This window comes from Crocuta crocuta, unplaced genomic scaffold (genome assembly GCF_008692635.1).
Source record: "Crocuta crocuta isolate KB4526 unplaced genomic scaffold, BGI_CrCroc_1.0 scaffold83, whole genome shotgun sequence".
Lineage (NCBI taxonomy): Eukaryota > Metazoa > Chordata > Mammalia > Carnivora > Hyaenidae > Crocuta > Crocuta crocuta.
In genome coordinates this window covers 2,944,818-2,965,827 of record NW_027529638.1, presented here as the reverse complement: position 1 = coordinate 2,965,827, position 21,010 = coordinate 2,944,818, and the positions used below count along the sequence as shown (strand labels likewise).

The following is a 21,010-nucleotide window of genomic DNA, read 5'->3' as shown; positions in this document are numbered from 1 at the left end:
TTAGTTTAACCAAATTCCTTCTATAACTTACAGATTCATTTGTTTCCATTTCACTGCTGTTATGGCCTCAGCATAGCTGACATTTTCAGTGGTACCTGGTCCTATCCATCAGAAAAGGAGCTGAGAAAGTGCAGTGCTTTAACTTTCTATTCACTTATTTATGAGGTTCAAAGAAATGCTGCTGTAAGTATTGTCAGACTACTGTTAGAAGGCATGATCTACAGTATTAATAGAAGGTCTAGATAGAAGGAGGAGTTAATTTTTTATATCCCATATCAGTATTACTACTTTCATAAATTAAAAATATTTAATAAAGGGGTGTTATGTCTTATTTAAAATATCTCTGTTTACTCACATATTATACTTTATGTGGCAAATCTTTCAGGACTATGTCACTGAATTAGAACTTGGAACTGAAAATAAAAAAAAAACACAGAAGATAAGGAAAAACAGTGCAGTTTATGTTTACATATATACAAACGTATCACTTTAAGATGATCAGATAATATTGAATTCAGTTTTTACCCAAGTCTCTAAAAGAAACCTTTTGTTTCTAAAACCTAACAGTTGGAAGAGCATAGTAACTAAAATGTAGTACTGATCTGGTTTGATTGATTTAAGAGAACTAATCTGTATTAATTAGGTGTATAGTTTACTTTTGCATTAATGAGTTCTCACTCATGTATGTGTATCATATATATATATGATACACACACACACACACATATATATATATATATTGCTAGGCCTACTGAAAAATAATACGCAACTAGCTGAATAATCTAGGGAAAAATGGAAATTTGATGAGCAAATGGTAGATCATTTTCTATTAAGTTCAATTCAGTTTAGTAAACATATTGAGCACTATTTATGTATTTGTGCTAATAACATTACCTATTAACTCCTAGGAAAATAATTAGTGGTGTCATTGAATCCATTCAACATTTTCTAACATATTTAATGCTCAGATAGCAAGTTCACCAGCTAATTGCCCCAGTTCTTTTTAACTTTGGCCTCTATATCCACAGCTTAAAAGAAAGAGAGAAAATAATTTCTGATATAATTCAATTATTCAAATATTAACCAAATACATATTTTTAACAATAATATGAAAGGATAGTTTTAACAAATTGGGAATAACCATAAAATAACTTTCATAACTACAATGTCTCTTGAACTTCTACTGCATATATCTGAGTTTCTATTTATGAATATTTGTGTAAATATCTAGATGTCAGATATGAAAAATTTCTTTGATAATAGAAAGGCTGGGGACTTAGAGCACTCATTTAAATGGTATCTAGAAAGCTTAATGGGTCTGTTTTATTTAAACAAAAGCCATATCCCTAATACAACTACAATACAAAGAAGCACTTTTATCTTTCTGATGCAATGTAAACTGATCCTCTTTCTGTCTTTAATGTTACATAGCATTTCTAGATACTGAATGCTTCCAAAATATCTGATCCTGAATTTAATAAGCTATGCAGGTGCATATCTGAGATTGCAAACACTTTCCAGTTCTAGGCAGTGGCTGCTTGCAAAGGGTCCTATCATGTTCTCATCCTGTTTATATACATCAGTGAAAGCCACAGTTCTGAAGGAACGATGCACACAGGACTTTTCAGTTTACATAATCGCAGCTGTCACACTGCATTGCACCGGTTGTCACCTCATATACTCTAATGGTGCTAGAAATCTGGTCTTGCTATGGTTGTAGTTGTTTTCCCCATCTTCCTTCTTCTCTGCAGAGGTGTTACCTTTGACCCACAAAATGATATCACAATGTGGCATGCCAAGTGTCAGACTAACATACACTCTTCGTATTAACCCACACCCAAGGAATACACGTGCCTTTATTTTTTAAATGTGCAAAATTTAAGAGAAATTTAGCCTTGTAAAATACATTGATGAGTTCTAGACCTAGTAATGCTTCCATTTAGTTGACTAATGACTAAAATAAAATTTCCTGAGTGTCTCACTGAAAAGTTTTACCGCCATGTTTAGAGAAAGCTCTTGGGAAAACAGACACCTCTGAATTTTTTCAAATATTTTTCTTTTTAAACAAAAGCAAAATATAGCAATTTGATTAGAAATTATCTGACTGAAAGGAATCAAATTTTAAATTAAATGTTTTATTACATAATGAAGGAAGGGGTGTTTACTTGAAATCTGAAATCCACCCAAGTAGCACTGTAACTTTTTTGATTAGGTTTACCCGCTAGTCACACTATCTCTATTTCACTACCGGAATTGTGAAATGATTCAATTATTCAAAACTTTAGTTACTAGTTAGCTTCCAATATTTTTATTTATTTAAAAAATAGATAGTTGCTTGGCTCAATTTACTATTTTTTGTTCATTTCTTTCTAGCTCTTCATCTCTTCCCTATATGTCTATGTGGATATGATCTAAATATTTTTCTAAAAGAACAGTGGGCTGGTATTTTGTACAGATTCCCCTTAAGTTCACTATCAATTTATAGGGACTATAAGGATCATCTGTTCCAAATTTTTCACTTTACAAAGGAAGCAGACTTGGAGAGTTTACATGACTTTTATCACTCAGATCTAGTAACATAGTAGGTCCTCAATAAAGATGTGGTGACTGAAGAAAAACAATGTAGCTTACATAAATATAATACCATATTACTTACAATATTGTATTGCAAAGACTTGTGTATAATAATAAGCTTTCATAAACATTCATGGCCACAACATCACCACAAGGCAAAAATCATTACTAGAATCTATTAATTATAGGAATTATTTATTTACTTATTAATTAAAAAAATTTTTTTTAAATGTTTTATTGCTGAGAGAGACAAAGAGACAGCATGAGCAAAAAAGGGCCAGAGAGAGAGGGAGATACAGAATCTGAAACAGGCTCCAGGCTCTGAGCTAGCTTTCAGCACAGAGCCTGAAGTGGGGCTCGAACCCAGGAACCTGAGATCATGACCTGAGCCGAAGTCAGACACTTAACTGACTGAGACACCCAGGCACCCCTAATTATAGGAACTATTTAAAGGGCAATATAATTGAGATTCAAGATCATTAAATGGTTTTCCCAAAATCAGGCAGCTAAGCAGTGGAAGAGCTTAGATTTGAACTCACATTTTCTGATTCCTGAGCCTTGGTGAGTAACCACTAATACATACTGCCTGTAGCTCTCTCTCTTGCCTTTCTCCATTCTTAGATAAAGGAAGGAATTGGTGTTATTTATCTTTGTAAGCCTAAGTACTTGGATGATAAAGAGTCCTCAATAAATGACTGAAAACGAATAAACCTAACTGGTCCAACTTTCTTCTGCACCAACACTCCATTCAGAGGGTAGGAAGTGGCATTTGGGAAGGTAGAGGAAGACTGTTATCTCAGAGGTACAGAAATGCTTCAAACCATTTAAACTAGCAAAAATTATTCTGTGTTGTCAGTAACATATGTACGAACAATTCTGCTACCTGAGCCATTTGGTTTAATGAGGACAGAATTTGTTAGCACTTCCCTGATGCCCGTGGTACGTAAGTTCTCAGCAGTATGTGCACAATGCATCGTCTATGAGCTCACAGATGATTTAAACTTGACTTGGGGAATTCAGTCATGGTCATTGGTGAGGCTCTCCTCCACCTCCCCCACACGTGTGTGCCCTCAAATCGAGTTTGGGTCATGGTTCTGGGTCTTCAAACACAAGCCACCGTGTTTAGAGATTCCTCTAGTCATGGGGTCCACAGAGGTTTTCTAATGAGATGCTCATGTTTCAGGGTGAGGGAAGAGTCCCTTCCAAGTTTAAGGCTTTGATGCTTTTCCTCAGATTTTGGAAGTAAGACTATTCGGAGAGGCTTGTGTCCTGCGGTACAAGCCTCCTCACAGGGTCTCCTTTCACTGACAGCTCCCTCTCCCCCCAAATGCTTCCAGAGTAACTCTCTGGCATTTCTACATCTCCAGATATTCTAACATCATCTCTGAGAACTTTAAGTCTGTACCAAAGGCAGGAAAAACTCATGCCAGCTCTGCTTTCCACTTTGCAAAACGCCCCAGGCAAAGAAACACAATGAGCCTGGCTCTGGGCTTGGAGTAGAAGGAGGGAAAACTGTAGAAAGCAGAACATAAATTGGTGTTTCAAAAATATCCTGCCACAGATGCTTTTGGAATTAATGTATGAGTGGTTTTGACGCAGTCACCATGATGGAATTATAATTGCTAGTTTGTGGGGGACTTCCTTTTTGTCTTTCCAAGGGCACCCTGTCTCGGTATCTCCCATCAATAGCTGTTGAGGCGTTTCTCTGCAGGGCCTCCGGGAAAGGAGCTCCAACACATCACAAATTCTCTGTCCTGGAGGAGCTAAATTAGAGCTTCTAGAAAAAGAAGTTTTATTTTAAAATATGCATTAGAAGTTGGAATATTCTTGTTATAAAAATCTCAGAAAGTGTGGGGCGCCTGGGTGGCTTAGTCGGTTAAGGGTCCGACTTTCGCTTAGGTCATGATCTCGCGGTTCCTGGGTTCGAGCCCCGCGTCGGGCTCTGTGCTGACTGCCAGCTCAGAGCCTGGAGCCTGTTTCAGTCTGTGACTCCCTCTCTCTCTGACCCTCCCCTGCTCACGCTGTCTCTCTCTCCTAGAAATAAATAAAACATAAAAATAATTAAAAAAAATCTCAGAAAGTGTGTACTTTGACATGTAAGTGGAAATATAACAATATTATAATAAAACACTGAATTTGAATAGCAACACAATATCCTTTTGGAAGTACATTCCCACGAAGGCCCATTCTTTTACTTTGCAAGTCTCAGGTCAAATATTACTGCCCAAGGGAGGCCTTTCTGATCACTCTAGCTCCTACTTTATTTCCTTCACAATCGTTTCACTATCTGTAATTAGCTTTTCGTGCAAAGCAAAGTTCTAAGATGGTCCTCAAAGTTCCCGCATGCTGCTATGTGAGTTCTGTCGAATCTCCTCGCCTTGAGTGTGGGCAGGACCTGGAAATATGATGGAGTATCACTCCTGCGATCAGGTTACTAATCAGTTCACTTCGAGTTAGTCAAAAGTCAGATCATCTGGCTGAGCCTGACCTAATCCGGAAACCCTAAAAGGAACTGGGCTCTGTTAGGGTCATGAGTCATCTTGAAGCCCAAGATGGCCCCTGGAAGTGGCCAAGTGGAAAGGAGCTGTGAGCAGCCTTTGAGAGCTGTGAGTGGCCCCTGACCAGTCAGATGTCAATAGAAAAGAGGCTTCTGACCTACAGCTGCAAGGAATGGAGTTCTTTCAACACCAAGTGAACTTGGAAGAGAGCCCCGTGGCTCCAGGAAAGTGTGCAGCTCAGCCAGCAGCTTTAGTCCAGGCTTGTGGGACCCTGACCGGAGAACCACCTTGGGACCTTCCACACACTCCCTCAACTCTTCTTCCCCCATATCAGCTCATAAAGTCAAATCAATCCTCACACAGTTTTCACATGAACTACTTGTGATTAATATACTTGCTTTTAAGACCCAACTGACTGCAATATACACAAATTCCTGTGTAGAGCGTATTATTTTTACATTTCAGTGTTAATAGTATTTGTAGAAATCAAGAAGAAGCCTGTACTTACCCATCTGGTTATAAGAATGATAATAAAAATAAAAATATTATGTTAAAGGGATACAATTTTAATTAAAAAATTATATCAAGCACCAAAGGTAAATTTCAAATGTTATATTATTATGGATTTATTGGGACTTATTTAAGTAAGTGTCAAGTTTAAGTTTAAATTGTAGGAAGATGTCCTTTAGCAAAATGTATGCTATCAGCTTTTAGTTTATATTTTTGTCTTTTGTCATTTTACACATAATTGAAACCTGTCATTAAGGTAAAAACTAAGTGAACTGTATATGGCATCCTATTGATAAGTATTGTATACTTTATACACACACACATAATCTTTTCCTTCATGATGCTTCTGTAAATTTTTTAGCCTTATGGCTTTCCCTAAAGTGTTTTTCTTAAAAAACTTCTCTTGGGTTTTGAATTTTTCCATGGTTTACAGAATACTACCATATACTAAGGTAATAGCATATATGAAAAGAAAAAAGTTATTTTTGTGATACTATCCAAAATAAACAGGATTAAATATATCATAACGATTTGTAATTCTGTTCATTATTTTCTTAAATATTCCTATCTCTATGCTAAAAATATCATATATGAAAAGAGTCACTGATATTTTCAAGCCAAAATGAAATCTGATGTGCTGGGCTATTAGAATTTGTTTTCTAAAGTAAATAAGACAGCAATCATAATTAAGAATTGTATAGGAGTGCTTAAAGATGGTCACTTGGGGCCTGTGAGAATTATTGGTTCTTCTCATCTTGCTCTACAGAGTCTTCCATTCTTGAAGAATATCCTAGTAGAACAACAGATGCCAGGAACTGGAGGAAGGGAGGGGGCTGGGGAGAAACAGAAAAGAAGCTGGCCAGGCACAACTTAAAGCCCGAGGGCATGTGGCCATGTTACTTAATTTGAGCCGCATTATGCAAAACAAAACAAAAATTATCTGCAAGTTGGCAAAGCCTGCTGAAAGTGCAACATGAGGAAGAAACCAAGTTAGCACGCAGCAGATTTAAGACATGCTCGCTGCGGTGCTTTGAAGAAAGCAAGCCGCACGACCCCCATCCTCAAGCATAAATAAACTCCAAACAGACTCATTTGCCATGAAGGATGAAACGTGGAGCAGCCGTGGCGCCTGGGTCTCTGCCTCTCCACGGCTCCTTTCCCCAAGTCGTTCTGGTGGGTTTTGTGTTCCAAAGTTGTCCCTATGCAAACAACAGGTTGAATATTGTAGGTGTGGGTTATTAAAGTGTCCCTGGGACAATGGCAGTCTGTGTCCCATTCGTAACGCTTGGATTATTCTTTGGAAAGTGCACACAAAATGTGACATGATGTTGGCTTCCAACATTATTCAGTCTGCATAGCAGCAAATCCTGCCCTGTCTCCCTGGAAATAAAACTCCACAGACGTATCACTGCCATCTAAAAAGGAACCTCTCAGTTATGCTCAGAATTAGAGACACCCTGATAGAATTTCTGTTAGGAGTTTGAGTTTATATTTTGGAGAAGCATTTTTGATGGGAACAAATTACGTTCTATCGTCTTACTCAGTCTCCCCAAAGAAAATCTGCAATCAGGTGAATCATATACATACACACACATATATAAGCTATAGATGGGAAGAATCTAGCTTTCTAAAGAAAGCCTTTATCTTTCGGAGAGAATTCCACATTACTGTAGATAACTCACAACTGGTCCTGGACAAACAGGAAGGATGCTTGACATTATCCCTCTTCTCACCTCATTTTTTCCCCTTTTGACTTTTGCCAGGGGGTAAAAACTGCCTGAGAGAGGCACGCTGAGAAGACAGGACATCCTTGGAGCTTCTGAAGCTTTGAGACTCAGCCTCATCTCATGGTTTATCAGAAAATTCTCAATGTAGGTGTCTTGTGCACAAAAGGACTAAGTGGCATTGTGGAATTCAGGTAGGTGTTTTCTCAAATCATTTGGTTTTAAGTGCATCTTGATATTATATTATTTATATTAGATTATTTTAGAAGACAATTAGAACTAGGACTATAGAAATAGACAAAGCACGTTCAATTGTAGACAACCATCAAGGATGGTTGGAATTCCCATAGAACCAAGTTGGAAACCAACTGCCCACATAGGAAGAACTGGAAGTTGCCTAAGAAAATGGAATTGGTGGGGGAAATTCAGGGCTTTGTTGCAGAACAAGAGCTTTTAAAGTATGTTATAAGTCAATGTTCTTATCTCCATGATTAGAATCCAGTTATTTCCAATGTGGATTTTTTTCCTTGTCTTGTCTCTTCCCTTTTCCTTCCCTTTCCTTTTTGTTTCATAGGGAAGTAAGCCATCATCAACGCAGGTTAGGAGTGGCTTCCCTCAAATTCTATGGTATAGATACTTTCTCCTAGTGGTTTTGTATGGGTCCATTAAACCACCAAAGTGGTTAGTCTAGAACAGTCGCCCATTTTCCTCATTTATTGCCTTGAAGCAAGTAAATTTCATAAATTTTAAGCTATAGAGTAAATATGTGTTAAAAGACTGCTTTAATCTGTTTGGCATACTGGATATCAACCTGAGGCTTCGTTTGGAAAAGAACATTGTTTCCATTGGAAACATAGGTTAAAAGAGTCGTTACAGAGGACTGCAGCTAAATGGCATGTACCCTGCTACCCAGGTTACCTAGAAGAGGTGAGAAGATCTGCGAGATCTGAAGTTCCATGCTTTAAAGGGCCTGCGTGGAGCAGATGCTGTAGCAGGTGAGCAGAAAACGGGTGGTCCCTCCAGCTGGGGCATCCTGATGACCACGAACCCTTCTCTCCGCCCTGGCTCATTCATTTAGATAAAGTGGGTGATGCTGAGACTGTGCCTTGGTCACAAGGGCCTTTGTTACACAGACTTTAAAATTGCCTGTTGCCTTTTCCAGACGTGTCTTTCTTCTTGAGCCTTATTTTTCACCCGTGATATGTCCACTTGGACCTGGCCTTCTGACAGTTGCGATGATTTATGTTGTTCTGATGTTCACTTTATTCAGAATCAAAGTAGGGTAGGAAGGGAATGGCAGGGTCACCTGGTATGATTTTTGTTCAGGGTGGCCGAGGGTAAAAGAAGAATATTGATGGCAATGTGGATGGGGGAGAAAATGACCCAATTCATGATTTTGCATTAGCTAACTCAATTTTCAGTTTTCATCTTCGGGGTTTAATCAGATGAAACCCAGACTTCCAAGAAGAAGGTGGTTTAATGAGGTCCACAGAGGAGGAGAGAGAGTCAGGATAATTAGAGGCATCACCCGATTACCTCCTAACAACACTTTCAGGAGAAACAAGCCTTCCCACCAACTGGTGAGAGAGTTTGAGAAGAGGACAGTAAACCTGAATTTACTTTTGCTGAGAAAGCCTTTACAATTTTTTTCCCCCTCAAGATTTGGGCAGTGGGTTGGGGTTGGGAAGTGTCATAGGACTTTATATATAAATTATGAATATATGAAAATAGCATGGACAAACTATAATCATTTATTATTTTTATTTCCATGAACTAAGAAAAAACAGTGACACAAAATGCCACAACCTTTCAATGTTTTAGAAAGTATACTAAGTCATTTGTATGTGTAGGTTTTAGGTACGTCCTTGTAAAGACAGTAAACACGAAAATAACCGAAAGGATTTAAACGATGGGCTTACATACCCCTAAAGAGAAGTGTAAAGTACTTTTAAAGTAATATCTTTTTCAAAAGAGGTCTTGAATCTTTTCACAAAATGCTACAGCTTACAGAAACCTGAGAGGTCAGAGCTAAAATTTCAACGAATGGTACCACAGCGCCACCATCTGGCTTTGTAAATGACAGCAGGGGGTTACGATGTACTAGAGGAGAACAAAAGTTAACGTTTTCTCTTCCCTAGAGAGCGATTGGAGAAAAGAAAATAAGGGTCTCTCTGAGCCCTTGTACTTCTCTCAGCCCTGTAGCCTTGCATTTGTCACTGTGTCAACTAACATCAAATGTTTACGGTGTCAGAAACTGCCCCGATCTCTTTTCCTGTTGCTATTTTAATTTGAAGAATAAACACATTTTTAGTGGAGAAGACCTTAAAAAATGAAATCTCTTTAATGTTAACAGTCTTTGTTTTCATTTTTCTTGGACAGAAGAGAAAGCCTTTTTTTAAAACATTAAAATACTGTATTTTTAGTGTTAGTTTGTAGAGCTCCTGTAAACAGGCTTACCTCACTCACTATTTTCACCTTGGCTTTGGATATGATTGTTTTGTAATGCTGTTGAAGCTGCTTTGCATTTTTTATGTTATTCACTTATTCCTGCTTTGCGTTATTTTTTTCAAGTTAATTTATTTATTTTGAGAGAGAGAGAGAGAGAGAGAACAGGGGAGGGGTAGAGAGCAAAAGAGCGAGACAATCCGAAGCAGGCTCTATCTACACTGTCAGCGCAGAGTACAACGCAGGTTCTGTGCTGCCGCCCTTGATCTCAGGAGCCATAAGATCATGACCTGAGCCCAAATCAAGAGTCGGAGGCTTAACTGACTCAGCCACCCAGGCGCCCCACTTCTTTGCATTCTTCAAGCTCAGAGATATTTAAGACGAAGCATATTTTAATACATAATCAGAAGTACAATTTTGACCCTGAAGGTGTGGTCAAATAATTTTATTGCATAGTTTACAGTCTACTTTCTCTGGAATAAAATGTATGCTTCTAAACTTTGAATGCTTTAATATTTTCTTACTTTATACTGCAAAGTTCACAAGATTGTACACAATTGCTAAACAATAGAGTGGCAAATGCATATATTTTCACTTGTACATCTCTTTCAATAAAGACCTTACAAAATTGGCTTGAAAGAATAAATGTTAGCTTTTGCCATACTTTGCACTCTTGTAGCATCTATGTTTGATGAATTCCTGCATTATATTAAACAGAAGTGTGCAGAGTAATAACATTATAACACTATTTTGAGCCTACTATGAACAAAGAAGTGTTCTATGTGCTTTGCACAAAATCTTTTCAAGGAAACTAAGGCGTGTCCTGTTGTTATTTCTCTTTCATAGATGAGAATGAAACGGAGACATCAAGTAACTTGTCTAGAGTGGCACAGCTGACAAATGATGGATATGAAAGCTGTACTTTAGTCTCTATACTGATATCTACTTTCTCAGGAAGAGTATTCTAAAAATATTTTGAATGTCATGCTCTCTCACATTACTGTATCTTCTCTTTGTACAAAACCTAGTGTAGAAATATTACTTTTATATCATTTTATGAAAAGTATTTCAACCATGTAAATGGTGAAACATGTTTTGAAGGCTAACCTAAAAAGCAACCATTATGTATATAGCCTTCCTGCCCCAAGAAATCATACACCGTGTGTTCAAAATAAGTGACTTATAAATGAACTTCTAGAAATAAACTTTTTGTAAATTGAGGACTCTTTTTATTTTACCATCTTTTCTATTTTAGATTCTAAATAATCACTTCAGAGAATTATATTGAATTATTCATGTTCATTCTATTGTAGTGTGTTCTAAAAAGTAATTAAGGGAAACTGCTGTTTATATTTTGGCTAGATACAGAGAAACCCCACAGTTTTTTAATATTTGTTCAAATGTTCAGAATTTTCTAAAACTCCTTAGAGGTTCAGATACTTCTGAAACTTATACTCTATCAACTTTAGAGAGTCTGTGGATATTTAAGTCATATAACAGTTAGCCTCCCAAGCTGCTCTTTTTAAAATTAAAAAAATTGTCTATTTATTTTTGAGAGAGAGAGAGAGAGAGAACAAGCAGGGAGAGGGGCAGAGAGAGAAGGAGACACAGAATATGATGCAAGCTCCAGGCTGTCAGCACAGAACCCAACACAGGGCTCGAACCCACAAACTGGAGATCATGACCTGAGCTGAAGTTGGATGCTTAACCAACTGAGCCACCCAGGCCCTTTTCAAAACTACTCTTAAACTGATCTTATTGGAATTTCTTTTTTTTTTTTTTAGCATTTAAATTTATTATTGAGAGACAGAGAGACAGAGCATGAGCATGGGAGAGGCAAAGAGAAAGGGAGACACAGAATCTGAAGGACGCTCTAGGCCCTGAGCTGTCAGCACAGAGTCCAATGTGGGGCTTGTACTCACAAACCACAAGATCATGACCTGAGCCGAAGTCGGAGGCTTAACCCACTGAGCCACCCAGGCGCCCCTCTTTTTTCAAATATAGTACAACATGTCCCATATTCAAATGGAGATAGAAAAATATGGGACCATGTAGCATATTTTACTATGATTTCAGTCAGTATTTTAGGCAGAGGAAATTTGACACCAAAAATATCATAAAATGTACTTTTTTGGTGCTGAATTGGAAAATTGATTTTGACCAAGATCCTGTTGAGGTCACTGGCTAAGTTCCTTTCAGTATAATGGATATGGGGTGGCATTAGCTGAATATCAGCCTAACTTGTCTATGAAGTGAAGCTGTAACAGGATCATTAACAATTTCTTTATTTAAAGAATTTAAAGAATTAGTTGGTGTGGAGCTTGGACATTATCTTCAATATTTCTGGCATTTTTACATATAGCTATGGCATTAATATTTTTCCTTATTTCCCATCAAATTTCAGAATAGCTAATTTAGATAAAATTCAAAAGTTTAAGAATAGCAATTAAAAATCATTTCTATGGTTAATTACTGAAAATTTGAATTAACAAACATTAGGTCATTTATCTCGTATTTGTATTTGTTGATTTGGACTTTTGCAAGCATACTAATTATCCATGGTTAAGCTATTGCTTCGGGGTTGTATAAATATTAAGAATAGAAAGATTGTGAGGAGAAAAAAAGTAATTTCTCTGCTCCCTGAGGATGCAGTTACAGAATAATAAAAAAAAGATGATGTGTTCTTCCATCCTGTGGCCAAGGAACAGTTCAATTCAGACTTGAGGGGTAAGCCTATTCTACCTAGAGCTACCACATGAGGGCGTAGGCAGTGATCACTTTTCAACAGAACCATGAGAAAACAAGTTTTAGATTTCCTTTGTGTATATGCTGCGTTTTATATAAATACAGCGATATTGATATAAATAATGAAGTAAATATTTTCCTAAAAGAGTATTTTCTGATAGAATTAAATTGTGTTATTTTTATTATATCTAATTGGAAGCCACTAGATTAAGTATCCCTGAATGTATCCTTAGATCATACAACTTTGCTACTCAAAACTTCTATTGCCCATTGAATAACTTTCTATCTTCTTATCCTGAGGCTTTTCTCTTTTTATCCTGAGACTTCAGTTCTGAATGTCCTGGCTAAACCCAGCTCCTGCATTTTCAGTGTGTTGCTGAATATATCCACTTGGATATTTTACCTTCATTTCAAGTATGATATTTCGAAAACTAAATATCATCTTCCATTCCACCTAAAAAATAATTTCCCTGAGTGTACTGTTTCCCTCCCCAGGTACCCAACCTAGAATCTCTGTTGTGATGTTTGAGGGTTCCTTTTCTTTCTATAGCTAAGCCAGCATTAGTAGATACGTGCGTGTATTTCCCATTTTAAATTGACCTCACCATAACAATGACCTTATTAATCTCATGACACTCAGTTATTCCACAAGTAAAAATTCAATAACCGTCCACATGCCAGATACTGTTTTAGGCACTGAGGAAAGAGAAATAAACAAAAACCTTGGCCTAATTTGCTTACATTATGATAGAAAGAGACAATAACAAGAATGTAAATTACATAGTATAAGGTGACATGTGCGATGAAGAGAATTGGGCCCCCTGAGGGGAGATGGGAGGTGTTGGGGGAAGGAGTTATAACTTTAAATAGGATGGTTTGGGTAGGCCTCAATGACCCTGGATTTGGACCCCATCATTCCTTTTAATGCTGTACTTTAGACAGAAACTTGTTTATCATTCTTGATCCATGTAATCCCAAACTCTTGTCTGTCATTGTTCTCAAGATATCAGTGTGCTTTCCTTCTCATTTCAACTGCTTTTTGGCTTGTTTGGCCTGTTATTTCTTTGTGTTTAGATTGTCACAAAGCTTCCTGACTTGACTCTGTGCCTCTATGGCAGTGAGGTCAGATGCTTATCAGACTGTTTTGATGTGGTCACGTGATAAGCCAACAGACTGAGGATGGAGGTGACAAGTGCTACGTCTCCATCTAGTACATTAAAACTCCCACAATCCTCTATGTTCTCCCCCTTCTTCATCTGCCACCCACATACTGAAGACCATGGGAAGACTCCAAGGTCCTGGGGCCTGACTCTCTAGATAGAAGGAACCTGGGTCCTGAATCATGGCTTGGAGGATGATCTTCTGCTTGCCTTTGAACTTTATGTGAGTGAAAAATGATCTATTATATTAAGCCACTGAAATTTGGGAGGGGGGCATATTTTTATGGCAAGTAGCATTTTATACCCTAATTACTATAGCCTACTTCTATCTTCATATTTTACTGGGACGCCCCATGAAAATTAACTTTTTTTTTTCAGTAGTACTTTGAATGGCCACTCTGCTGCTTATTCATACTTATGTCACATCTGCAACTGTAGTTAAATCCAACTCTCTCTGTCTTCCTGTAACTAAACAGAAGCTGCTGACAATAGTTGAAAAAAATTACTCTTGTACAGATCAGGCCACGGCCTCCAGCCTCAGCTGAGCCCTGGAAGCTGTGCCGCGGTGAACTCTGTCGCTCTCGTCAGCTCTCCCATTCTTTATTCTTTCAAAATCTCTGATGCTAGACCTTCACCAGTGCTTTACTTTCTCCATTTTATGGAAAACAGCATCCGACAGAGCTCTTACTGAACATCCTGCTATTGAACCCAGAAATTTACTTGTATACACATGTATGCTTTTGCCCTTCCACCCAGTTACAATAACATATGTTTCCTTTCTCCTTTTGAAGACTAATCCTGTTCTGGATCTCATTTCTTTTCATCTTTTGAATACCCTTCTTGCTACTGTAGTCTCAACATCGATCTCACTACCAGCACCTTCCTGTTGTGTTTAAATGCGCTCAAGTCTCTCCTATCTTGGAAACAAACACCCTTCCTGGATCCCATTCTGTCTTCCAGGTACAGATCCTTTTGTTCTCCTCCCTTTCATCACCACAGTCCTTGGAAGAATGGTGTATAAGCCTTTCCACTTATTCTTTCCCAAACTACGGTCTGACTTCTGTCTCCACCAATTGTCCTTCACACCGTTCTTGCCAAGATGGGGAAGACTTTCATGTTGCTAAATCTAATGGGCACTTGACAATGCTGACCACTCTTTCTTGAACTACTCTTCTCTTGACTTCTGACACTACTCGCACCTAAAGTTTTCTTCCTCACTCTCTTTCAGCCAGTATACTCTTCTGTCCTTTGATCAAGTGTTGATCTTTCACAGGGTTCTGTACCCAGATCTCATTTCTGCCAAATAGAACCCTTATTCCTTGGATGATTTTTATCATTGCTCATGATTTCACTTATGCTAAAAACTTCCAGAAAGACCTCAAGCCCAGACCCAGGCCCCATTCCTGCCAAAATTCTCCCTAAAATCTTCCCACCACCTTCTTTCCTTGCTGCTACTACCAGTGACTAGGACTTGATTGCCACCCAAGGTTACAAACTGGTCTACCCTTCTCAGATCTTGTCCTATTCCAAAAATTTCTCCTGGGGCAGCTAGAATGATACTTTAAAATAAAAATATGAACAGGTCACTACTTCACCCTAAACTCACCAATGGCTACCTAGTGATGCCTGGAACTTTATTCTTTAAAAAGACAAATTCCTTAATGTGGTTTATGGAGCATTGTCAGGACTGCTTTCTACCTGTTCAATTTATTCTCTATTCCCTGTAAGTTCCGATTTGGTGGGACTTCTTTCAGTTCCTGGAGCAATACTGGCCCTCTGGCTTCAGACCTTCACAGGTACTGCTTACCCCTAATTCTTTTGCCTGGCTGACTCTCAATTATACCTCAAGTCGAGCTTGGAATCCCAGCTAGGGAGCTCTTCTTATCCCTGCTCTGGATTGCAAATCACTTTGTATTTCCATTACTACAGCACTTATCACAGTTTATTGTCATTGCCTGTTAAATTGTCTGTCTTCCCCAGTAGGCTGTAAACACTATCATATTACTAATATTCACAGCTGTTCAAAAATGGAATAGACTATAAAAGGGATGACACTCAAACATTAGGTAGGTGGTTGGATTTGATTTTTATAGTTTTGTCATCTTATATTCTTACTGCTCTTCATGGGCCATATGTTGCAACCAAGTTATTTGATTTTTCTCAAATGTGCTTTTGCTTTTCTCCTCTGTGATTTTGGATCATATCTTTCCCTTTGCCTAAAAATGTTTTCTCCTCTACTCTGCATTGTTGGAAACTATACTCCTTATTCAACCCAGTTCCCAACCGTCTTCTCCAAGGAGACATTTTATCACCCTGGTGAGGAAAAGTCTTGCCTTTCTCTGAATTCTCAGACACTGTCGACTTTTACTTAAAAGTACTTATATATCATTTCAATAAAAGGATACTTGGAAGAGTATTGTCTCTCCCTTCAATTCCTCTAATATGTTGGATCACTTTTAGGAAACACGTCATGCTTTGCCTTATATTGTAGTTACCATATACACAACATCTCTTCCTTCATAGCTGAGATCTTGCATGTTTATATGTTCTGCAATGCTTAGCATCTTGGCATATACTCAAAATGTAGTTGTTAAATGCATCAACCAACTGCTTCTTCTACCTTATCTTCTCTCTGTCTCTTCCAAGCCAAATAGCTTTATTCTTGGTCCAAACATGTCAATCATATTTTCCCATTTTCTCTTTGCACATAGCTTTTACAGTCTACATTCGTATTTCTAATTGTCAAAATCCTACCCCCTTGTCCCAAATATTACTTTCTGTGAAGGCTGCCTTCGTACTTCCTGCCAGAAGAGATTCTTGGCTAAGGTGCTTGGCCATTGGTTAGTGGGCCATAGAAATGCCATGGGGAAAGAGAAATCGTGGAGTGACCTGACTTGAGAAGTAGTTTAGTACGATGACCTAGTAAGATGATTAGGAGGGATGTGAGCTGGAAAAGAGTGAAGCTTGTAATGTTTTCCCACAGAGGCTAACATGTGGTTAAACTTGTCCAGCAGCAGTAAGGCTGGAAAAAAGGGCGTCAGGTAGTAAAGCATTATGTCAGGTGACCCAACAGGGCTTTGTTTTTCTAATGCTTCCATTACGGAGATGCAAAGAAAGAGGGGAAGAAGACAGAGAGTCACTGACGTCATGAGCAGAGGTAAAGAGCACAGGAGGATCCGGAGGTTTGCCGGCAGGCTTGCTGGTCTCTGTGCAGGGTCTGCTGCAGAAGGGAATCAGGCAGGGTCTGAGAATCAGTTTATGTTTTCTAAGCTACTATGATGCATGCACCATTTATATTCATCTTTTATGAATATTTTATTTACTACTTGTAGTTTCTGTGTCAAAAATATACTCAGCTAGTGAGTACCAGTTGGTTTTTATGGCTCCCAATAGTGTTCAAAGCCTCTTGCAGCCGTGAAGGGCTATAAAAGCGCCTTTCACTCCCGTCTCTCTTTGATGCCAGGAGCAGCCTGTTGTGGTAGAAAGAACATGAATTTCTGAGTTAAACAGATGTAGGTTTGAATTCTGTTTTGGTCACTTACTATTTTTTTAAGTTTATTTATTTATTTTTGGGAGAGAGAGAGAGAGAGGGAGAGAGAGAGAAAGTGAGAGAGTGAGTGCATGGGCAGTGGAGGGGCCGAGAGAGAGAGGGAGACACAGAATCTGAAGCAGGCTCTAGACTGAGCTGTCAGCACAGACCCTGACGCGGTGCTGAAACTCACTAACCAAGAGATCATGACCCCAGCAGAAGTTGGACACTTAACCCACCTACTGAGCTACCCAGGCACCCTGGTCACTATTTGTATGACCTTGGCCAAATGACTTAACTTTTTGGAGACTTAGGCTCTATTTTGTTTTTAAACTGTTCAGTTAGTATCAGTAATAGCAAATTTACAGAGATCTTATGAGAATCAAGTGAAACATGTAGACAGTACTTAGCACTGTACCTGGCATATGACCAAATATGCCCTTCCTCTGCATGGTTGCTATATTTAGGAGAACATAAATAACGGCTTGCAAAGGGCAAGAATTGAGGCAGAAACTGGCAACTTACACTTTCAGATGAGAATGGATTAAAGTCCTTACACTTGAAATAATTGTAGCTGAAGATATATGCCATATAGTATATTAAAATGTAATCCAGAAACAAGTGACTTGGCAAACTACCTTGAAATTCTTACATTGTGTAGATATTCAATACACTATATGCATACAATTTGGGTACTGTCTCTTTTATAGGAAAAGAAACATTAGTTTTGTGTATGTCAATGTGAGACTCATGGTTTATATTTTAAAAGTGAGATTCTGGGGCAAGAGCAAATTGCAAGGGATTATATTAAACAATTTGAAAAGCAAGTTTTATCAAAGCTATTCTAAATTCGTAAAGGTACATGCTACCCATTTCTTGTTTGGTATTTGCTATAAGACACTTTTTCCTTGAAACTGAGAAATCATCTTTGACCTTTTAGAAGTGAACCACTATCATGACCTTGGTGTTGAGAGATGGTGAAAGCTGATAGACAGCGTCCATAACAAAATCCAAGTAGTCTTTGTGATGGCCTTCTGGGTGAGCACTTACCTCTTAAACTCTCAGAGGATAAGAGTAATGATGATACGTATTTCAAACCTACCTTTTTCTTTTCCTATAATGCTCTTAACTGTGTTAGTGAATGCTTTCTGAACTCTCAGGATGATATAGCCTCAGAACTAAAAGCACACAGCAATTACCGGAACCAAACACATTAGTTCCACAGGTATTTGATTTGACTTACGGTTCCAAGTACATTGGCTTTCACATAGCACGTGTTTGTAACGATTGGGCTAATTTCAGTTTGTTCCTTTTATAAGACAAGTCTGTATTTAAAACATTTTTTGGATTTCAATTCAATATGTCTGCTCCATGGTCATTTTAGCAAGCATAATGCAAGGGGACTCTGCTGTAGTTTATTCCTCCTTTTAAGGACGTTGGAGATATTGGGTGTATTTGAATCCCCAGTTGTGCGAGTCCCTATCATCGTATCACAGGAGAGTTTGGTCATTTCTGAGTATTCACTGTGTGGGAAACATGATAAACCTCATGTGAGAAAAAGGGATGAGGCTCGTTCCGTAGCGTTTCAAAGAACTAGTAGGGGACAACTTTCAGCACAATACAAAACCAACTGTAAGGAAGAATAATCGAACAGTCCATTAAAATTGTTGAACGCTGTAATGAGTTGCCTCAGAAAACGCCCGAATTGAGGTGGTGGTCATCTGTAAGAATGTGTTATTTGGAGGATGAGGGAAATCGTTACTGGAAGTGAGATATACGAAGACCACAGTGGAGCTGCTCTAACTGAAGCCCAGTGAGCCTCACCTCCGCCGAACAGCACCTGCCCTAAGTTCTGAGGAAAACCTTTTGGAATCTGGGGAACACAGTTGGAAGGTCATGGACTCTAGATAACCCCTTCCCCATCTATTAAGAAGCCCTCACTTAGACTCCTGATGAAAGGAAATAAACAATTCTCAATTCTATAATCTCTTCTCCTTACCCCCCAATTTAAGAAAAAAAAAGAATAAAACAGAATATTCTTATGACTTTAGAACTTTTTGGTTAAATCATATCTATCTTTCTAGCATCTGAATTTGAAAAATCAGTCAATTTGACTTACTTTTCTGTTTTACAGTCTATATTCAGTTAATCTTCAGGTTCTCTTGATTCTCCCTTCAAATACATCTACCATTGGTATCATTTTTTCCTTTTTGGGCTACCACAGAAGTTCAGCTCATGCCTCAATTATTGCACAACCCTTTTAGTTATCTTCTTTTCCATTCCATTCTATGAGTTACTACCAGCTTGAGCTTTTTAAACCACCCCTTTAAGATCAGATTTCTCCTTTGGTAAAAATTTTCAGTGGTTGCCCCTTGCCCATGATGGAGATCTCCATACGTTCTATGGTTGTTAGCCTCTCTGAACACCAGTCCAACTTCAGTCTCTCTCTGATGGTTCAAGGGCTGAAATCCAAATGGAGGTATGGCCAGCAACGGGCACCCCATGCCGCTCTCCCATAACATTAAAAATGGTGGTAAATACTTTCAGGCCCTTGGGAAAGTGGGAAAAGAGCAGCACTTCTGATCCCAAGTTTGATTTACATCTGGCTTTGTAATCAATCTGCTGGATCTTGTAACAGGCATTCTGCTTTGCTCAAATGACTCCAGTGATTTCTGGTCTCTTACAGCGTCCTGTAAAGCCTTATCAGTTGGATGCCTGTGTTACTCTTCTGAGCTTTCTCTCTCTCACCCCTAATTCTGATCCAGCCACATTGATATTCCTTCTATTCTTCAAACATGGCCAGCACACTCCTGCCTCAAAGCCCTAGAACTAGCAGTTTTCAAAGGCAGGGATGTTTTCTCTCCGGACAGCAACACGGCTAACTCCCTCCCTCTCTTTAAGGCTTCATTCAAATGCCAACTAATCAGTGAGGCATTTCATGGACATCTTATTTAAAATAGCAAATGCCCACTCTTACTTTAGCCTTCCCACTCCTTCTTTTTGTTTTCCTCTACAGCACTTATTTAATAGATTATATGCCTCACTTATTCATCCCGTTATTGTCTGTCCTTCAAGTGATTGCAGACTCCACGAGGGCAGGGAGCCTTGTCTGCTGGTGTATCTCCAGCACCTAGAATGGTGTGTTGCAATAGCAGGACCTGGGTGAATATATGTTGAATACATGAATGAAGAAATGAACGGATGAACAGAATATAGTGCAGTCTTTTGAGTCTAGCCTACAGGCTTTGCACAGGCTCACTTGAGCTTTATTACCTGCTACTTCCTGGCACGAAGCCCATATTCCAGACATCATGTGCTACTGCTCCTCTCAACGCTCATACCCATCCTTGTGCTTTTGGTTGCACTGTACACTCCACTTGGAAGCCCTTTTGCATTCCCCTGATTTCCACATTCTCTGTGATTAGGCTAAATTTCCACTTATCCTGGCAAACCATCCTGTGCCACACAGTCTTCTTCTTCTTCTCTTCTCATATAATAGTTTCTCTACTGACTAACTTGAGAATTAAATACATTCTGCTGTGATATAATCTATATTCTTGTCTTCTGACAGTATTTCAACTATGAATTTGTATTTAACCCTTCAAGTGTTTCTATTCTTTTTTTCTCCACCTTTGGAAGCTTTCCAAAAAAAGGCCAGGCATAAATGAGTAGAACTGTTCATGGACAGAATTCCAGACCAGGGGCTCATCATGTCTCAGAGAGGATCAATACCTCTGCACCTGGAGACAGTGCTGGTTTGGAAGCGGGCCTTGGCATGCCAGTTAAGAAATCTCTGTTTTAGGGTGCCTTGTTCATAGTAGGTGC

The 21,010-nt window shown here is 38.6% G+C and overlaps 1 protein-coding gene across 2 annotated transcripts in view; it reads right to left on the bottom strand.

The window, feature by feature from the left end:
• The window catches only part of GRID2 (glutamate ionotropic receptor delta type subunit 2), a 1,445,111-nt gene that overhangs the window by 7,387 nt on the left and 1,416,714 nt on the right, over positions 1–21,010 (bottom strand). The window contains exons 1-2 of one of the 2 annotated variants that reach the window (XR_013334690.1): positions 8,225–8,353; positions 356–413 (exon numbers count right to left, since the gene is read on the bottom strand). The exons of the other annotated variant lie outside the window; for it this stretch is intronic. The gene's annotated coding sequence lies outside the window, so the exon portion shown is untranslated. Of the gene's footprint in view, positions 1–355; positions 414–8,224; positions 8,354–21,010 lie in introns of those variants that run through there. 2 annotated transcript variants of the gene reach the window in all.